General features: G+C 34.2%; 1 non-coding gene across 1 annotated transcript; it reads right to left on the bottom strand.

Annotated features, from left to right (window-relative positions):
• Window positions 1-1,232: 1,232 nt before the first annotated feature.
• Window positions 1,233-1,314, bottom strand: Trnas-gcu (transfer RNA serine (anticodon GCU)). The gene has a single exon. It is a non-coding gene; the product is annotated as a tRNA-Ser (tRNA).
• Between the last annotated feature and the right edge of the window lie 6,045 nt (window positions 1,315-7,359).

The raw sequence follows: 7,359 nt of genomic DNA, 5'->3' as shown, positions 1-7,359 counted from the left end.
ACGAATAATAGACTATAATTTTTTTTAACAAATTTAGTTATTTAGTTTAATGGCAGCCATAACAATTGAGTAGAAACGTGAAAAAATCACCTAATGGATTCATGTATTAAGGGAACCCCCCATTCACGATTTTCATGTATTAAGGGAACCCCCCCATTCACGATTTTAAATTTTCAAGGTGCTGGTAAATCAATACCAAAGTTTGTTAAAGTTTGTAACTTTGCAGATTTTTTGATTTTTTTTTTTTTGAAGATTTAAAAGGAATTGAAGAAAAGTCCTTATTTTTGATAGCGGGCGAAAGATCTACTGGCCGATCTGCGTCGACGGTGAATATCGGCGTCGAATGAACCACGAGTTTTACGATATAGCTGCAGCGATACGAATGAGGATGCCCCAGTTCAAAAGGCATATAAAAGTGAGTCTACTGATGGTTCACGCAGAAGGAGATGGCCACGAATTCGATTGACGCCCCTGGAAATCTATTTTTAAGTTCGGCTTATGGAACAAATGTTCTGTATCGAGCTAGCTAAGTCAGTAAGAGGGTCCATAACTTTTTTGTGGAAATTTATCAAAGTGCATCCATGCCATGGCATTGTCCCCATATTTTAAATAAATTAATGCCCATTTTATAACCGTCGTTGCTTCAGTTTGGAATTTTGGTTTCTTAATGATTTAAAAAAATATGCGTACACATTTTTCTATATGGATCCAGGTATTGACATAGCCTCCATATAAACGTATCTATACAAATAGTCGGCCGATTTTGCAACTTTCCTTACTGGTTCAGTATGGTTCCAGGGTTTAAAGTAGCCTCCATAATATTGTATCTAGAAAAATTTGGTATTCCGATGGTACTAGACTCATTTTTCTGCCCAAGTAGTTGCAATTTTCATTCTGAATTCTTAACCGCTGAAAAACTAATGCGCCAAAAAGTGGCAATATATGTCCATGTAAATCCCATATAAAAATTCTGCCTCAATTCTATGTTTATTGAGTGTCTGTAATTTGACATTTCGTGGTCTTAGAAGTTAAAACACACGTCTGCAGAAAATTTTACAGATTTGTACATAGTTCCTATAAAAAAATCTCGCCTAATCCATGTAAAGACATTGACTGGGTTTCACCCCATTTTCGATATATCGAGAGCTGCTTTTCCAACTGTTTGGCTTTTCATAGTTTCAGAGGTAAAATTTCTTCTCAAAGAAAATTTGAAACTAATGATAAAAACTAATCGACGAGGATGGGATTCGAACCCACGCGTGCAGAGCACATTGGATTAGCAGTCCAACGCCTTAACCACTCGGCCACCTCGTCCTCGTGTTTGTCGTCCCTGCACACAGGACGAAGTATACAACGTACTTAATAAAACAAGATTTAAAATGTAAAATTTGAAATTTAGTAAAGTATATATCGCTCAAACTTCAAAATTGTTCAGATAATACCTCTTTAACACTCAGATTGGGAAACTGTAGAAGTTCCTCTGTTCGTCGTAAGGTATAAATTCATTGAAAACTTTAAGGGAACCCCACCCATTCTCGATTTCAATTTTTCAAGATTTTCAATGGGCTGGTAAATCAATACCAATGCTTGTTAAGGTTTGTAACTTTGCACATATATACTTGAACATTAAAAAGTGAAGAAAAATAATTTGCAAACATTTTTTGTTATTGTTTTGTTGTTGTTTTTTGTAATTAAAGAAAGGTCCTTATTTTTGGTGGCGGGCATGATAACTCCTCACTGGAACATCGGAATCCGAAAATTCCAACAGTGTTAAAAAGAGTACATGTCTAGCTCTCGTATGAACTAGGATTATTGACTTCGCTCAAAAATCCTATCCTAGTTCATATCCTCATATATACCCTCACAGAGAAATGTTCCAAAATTTGGAATCGATCGGATTATTAGTTTTTTAGTTATCGTGCCCGCCATTCGCAAAAAACGCTGTTTAGTGAAAAATGCTTTTAAATTTTGAGAAGCTCTCTTGTCGCCACTTGATTCTACCACAATAACTTGGGGTCCCCTTAATTGAGATTATGGATTGTCTTCGAAATTCATGTCCCAGGCCATGAATTAAATAAATAAGAATAAACTAAAGTCGATCAACCGGTTGGTGTGTATATTTGTTTTGAACAACTTGTCACTAATCAATTAAATCTCTGTGTGGGGAATCTCCTTCAGCCGACTAAAGTTAATGTCCTTTTAACTTGCTCACTTTAAAGTCACGTGTAGAGCACATGAACGTCACTTTCAATTTAAGTGGCCAAAAGCGAAAAGTTAAATATTTTCTTTACATTAGCCAAAGCTATTTTCCAATTCATAGCAAATATTTTTCTATGCATATTCGCATTCATTCATTCATTCATATTTCGGTATTCCATTTTGTTCGGATGGCCATAAATACAAATTTCTGTTGCTCATGACAAATTCATGGAAAGCAAAGCCATCTGATTGCGATGCTCAGTGAGACGAAAAGCAGACGAGAAGGAACATCACAAAAATTCCAGTTATATCTTCAGTCATATTGGAACACATTCAATCATAGTCAAAATGTGAGTCCAAGGGGGAGGTATTGTGAAAAAGGCCTTTTCGGGATTTTGCAATTTTAGCCAAAGGTCAAATGTTGAAACCTGACAGAAAAAAACATTAAATTTGTTGCTTTAAAGGAAATGTGAACGCTTGAAAAAAAAAAAATAATAACAACCATTTTTATGCCGTCGATATTTTTAAGATGTTTATTTTTATAGGATTGCGAGCAGATGTTTTATGTTTTTTCATTATAAAAAAACTTGATTTGCTTGATATTTTTTATTTGTTTATTCTGCAAAATGAACATCGACTTGAGTTTTTTTATTTTATTTTTCGATATAATATAGAATATCCTCGCCCACACTCACTGGTAAATATTGAGTATGCAAAGTATTATTGAAGATTTTAAAAGGAGAGTGTATAACAACAACAACTCGATTTTCAAAAGTTATTCTAGCGTTTCATAATTCATATCCTTTTAAATCCTTGTACAATCTGTTGCTTAGATAAAGTTAGTAGCGTGGTGCTTGTGAATTGCTTTCTTCAAGTCAATATGAATGTAGTAAGCCTCTTGATTGTGCTGCAAACTTTTAATAAAGTCTAGACATAACTGAATCATTAATACATTTATTTAACTGATAATGGCTTTTGCTTTACATCATGACATTTCATTAACATCATCTCATCATCAACATCATTTTGATTTGAGATAGAGGAAAGTCATTGTTTTAAATGAAAATTGTTATGAAAATTGTTTAAGTAGTTCAGAAATTATGATTAAACAAATTATTAATTTTTTTGTTTGACTTTAAAAAGCAAGAAATTTATTTTTAAATTTACCTAAGAACAGGTATCTGGTAAAAACATTGAATCTGATATTGAAAATGCACGAAATTCTCTCATCACTTTGTTTCAACTTCAATTAACTACACAAACATCATAATTGTTTTGCACATTCCTGCATTTGTTTCTACCCTTTTTTTGGGTTTTAAAATTTTACCAATATCTTCTCATTTTTCACATAACCAAAAATTCTAACACGTTCTCTATTGTCTTTTATTTCAGATTGTCACAGGATTTGACGAATAGCAGACTCAACACAGACATCAGGTAAGTTTTCAAATTTTAATTAAGTAAACATTCTTACAACCCATTTAATACTTTGGACAAGTTTTTTCTCCATTCCATAGATTTTTATTGTTTTTCTATTATTATTCTTTTTCATTTTTCTTCAAATTATCCTGCAATGTGTCGCCTTTTTACCTCCCTTTATTTATATAACTTAACACATTTATCACAACAACAACAGCAACAACAAATTCAATTTGAATTGTTAATCCTTGGCTATATTTTATACGGTTTTTGTATACCAAATAAACTCAAATACACTCAAATCGAATGGAGATTTACCGAAAAATATAAATAAAAGCTCAAGCTTAAAATTGATAGCCCATCCCCCACGGCAAAAATTCCCAATATAAAAACACACCATTTTACAAACCAATACAACGCATGATTGCCTTTGAAAAATTAGTTTCTTAATGGCGAATAATTTGTCAGTGACATTTGACAAAACCGCAACAAATAAATACGAATTTAAGCCGGCAAAGAAGAAGGATCGAATAATAAATTTCGGCAACAAGAATAAAAATAGCGACAGCTGTAACACCTTAGACAAACCGTTTACATTAACCAGATTTATATTATCGTTTAGGCAAGTAGTATTTTGATTTGACCAAAACACTTCCTAACACAGAGAGCCAATTTGAGTTAAATAATTAATATATTTATAACTACGAACCATTCCAAATACGATCTGAAATGATTTTGGTTGTATATGGACAATATATTGTAGATAGAATATTGGCATAACGGAGGAAATTAATTGTACATGTATATACCAATTTAATACGGCTGGAGGGGGTTATATAAGGTAGATAGGAGAGGTTATTACTCTCTTGTCATAATTTGCACAATATAACACAGAAATCTATTTAACCCTTTGAGCCCCGATTTTTTCTGCAATCATAGAACAATTTTCTGTTCACAGATTTAATGCAACTAACCTAGATAGAATATGGACGGGAGATACAGTACAATCTTTCTGAAAAATAAAAGCCCAATATGAAGAAAACCTAATGCAAAATCGACGAAAAAATCGTTTTAAATTATTATATATATTCTGTTTTACAAGAATCAAAAATAATTCTGATGGTAGAGTTTGTACATTTCGAATACGAATCGATTTAAATAATTTGGACTGTATACACAAATTAGTACTGTACACATCTTTGCCCTCTTCTCTATATTAAAAAACTCATAACTTTACCAAAAATTTCCGTTACTTTTGGAAGTAGAATATGTCATGGAATTTGGGATATTTTTCACCCCATTAGATCACATCGGCCGAAAAAATATGTAGAAGCTATATCTATATCTGAACCGGTTTCTACAGAATACATGTTCTTCTAGTCTCAAGGCAGTACGCTATGCGAAATTTCGACAAATGTATGATCTTTGGTGTGCCATTTACATAAAATCGGACGAAAATATACAGGAAGCCATATATAAATTTGAACCGATTTCAACTAAAGTTTACGACATTCTGAACTCTACTACCAAACTCAAAACTAAAAAAAAATTAATTAGGTTTGACTTGCCACACGTTTGAGTTCATTATCCAACAAAAATCACAGGATACCATATTACGGCCGCTTCGTAATGTAATCCCTTCGGTTGAAAAGTAGGCATTACATTGGGGGGTATACCGAAGAATTGAAGAGGAAGATTTCAACTCAAAATTAGTAAGAAAAAATTGTCATCCAATGCGTACGCAAAAGGTCAAATTAGAACCACTGCTAAAAATCTCAATATTCCAAAATTTGGGCATACCATCTAATACATATCCAAGAAATATCCAAATAATGTATGAAAGCGACCGTCGCAGCTTTAAGACTAAAAATAATGAAGGAGTGGATCGACACTGGAACAACGCACCACACAAAAATGTGGTACAGGGTACAGTCGCATCCTACCGTTGGACGGGGACTACCCTAAACATGGAACCAGAAAGTGGTTCTATGCATATTCTCAAAAGGAACCATGTGTCTATCTCGTTTCCTTTTGCTGTTACAAACATATGCACAAAGACCATTGTGTACCACTGTGTGGTGAAGGGTGTAAAAAGATCCCAAAGTACAAAATACTGCCAATATGTAGAAAAATAGTGCCAAAATCCACAAAATGGATTCGCTCACTCAATGAGAACCCATAGTTTAAAATTCAATCGATTTTGTTGGAACAGGTAAAAAAGTCAATCGGTGTCGTTGACAGACATATACCCTCACGCTATGGTTTGCCGATGTCTTCGGAATTACACACATGTTACGACACTGGATATTCCTTTCGCCTAATATTGGATTTATATACATTCAAAAAATTTTGTTGGGGAGGTACCAGAAGGAGTAAAACAATTAATCCCATGTTTCGACTAGATACATTCATGATAAAGATGTTATGTTATGCAAAGTTTGGTTCAAATAAGACATTTCATTAGGCTGATATTGGATTTATAAATATAGAACATTTTGCCCAGCTGTGGGGGAGATACCGAAGGAGTGGAACAATGAGATCCATCTTTGGACTTGATCTAGGCTTGATATATATGCAGCCGGTCAGATCGACAGACGGACATTTGTAAATCGACTTCAAATTGTTTGAGACTGATTTGGTCCAAAGAAACATAAGGTAAAAAACCAATATTTCGATGAGGCACATTTTTACCGTATTAAATTCCATAACATCCATTATTTCCTGGCGTTGCAAAGTCTTGGGATGGCACCTCCGCTTACATATATACTGCATATTTATTGGAACTTTGGGGCATACCAGATGGGATAGCTTGGTAAAACTATAACGATGTGCAATGAATAAGTGAATTCGACCACCCCCATTGTTTCATAAGCAATGTAGATATTTTAAAAATATGGACCCTTTTGGGGGAGATAGCAAAAATAGTCGATCATTGGACTTAGTGAAGTTTAGATCCACTCCCATAATCAATGTTTAAATAAAATCGACCAAGACCAAAGATGCTCACCTTCAAACGTGATATAAGCTTGGAAGAAATATTACGATGTGCAAAGTTGGGATCAAATTGGGCAGACAGACAGATGCACAGACTAATATCGTAGGTCCATCGAATTCGGGTTTGGTCAAAAGAAACTTAGGGTCTAAATCCGATGTTTCACTTAGGCACATTTTGTCTTATCCTTAGCCTTAAGGTTGATGTTATAAATATAAAATATATGAATTATTTTATTAAATATTTATTTCTAAACACTGTATTCGTTTGTTTACAAGCTAATATCGAAACACTTAGGTTTCTGACATTAGATGAATGTAATCGGCAAAACAGTAAAACAATGCCATCATATTAATTTTGCACACAACACAAGATAAGATAAGCAACAACAATTGTTTTCTTTTTTATCTACTTACATAACACTGGATGCACGACGCTGCAATACACGCAACGCCCCAATATCCTTATGGGGCGGTGCTCGTGTTGTTGTTGGTGGCGCACATAAACTTTGACTGCGGTCACGTACACTTTCGTCGCGATATGATCGAAATATTGTGGCCAATTTCAAATTGAAACACAACATCCTCTTTCTGTGGGTGGTGGTGTTGTTGTTGCTTCGATTTTTGTTGTTTAAGGTGGTAGTGGTGTTGTTGTTATTGTTGGAGGATGAGGTGGTGGTACTATTTTGCTGTAGGGACGCCGTTTTGCTAATCGTTAACGTCACTAGGACACACTGACTGACTGACTGG

This window comes from Musca vetustissima, unplaced genomic scaffold, assembly GCF_032173495.1.
Source record: "Musca vetustissima isolate MV318-11 ecotype Yass unplaced genomic scaffold, APGP_CSIRO_Mvet_v1 utg156337, whole genome shotgun sequence".
Lineage (NCBI taxonomy): Eukaryota > Metazoa > Arthropoda > Insecta > Diptera > Muscidae > Musca > Musca vetustissima.
The sequence above is the reverse complement of the archived record's forward strand: the minus strand, read 5'-3'. Positions and strand labels throughout refer to the sequence as shown.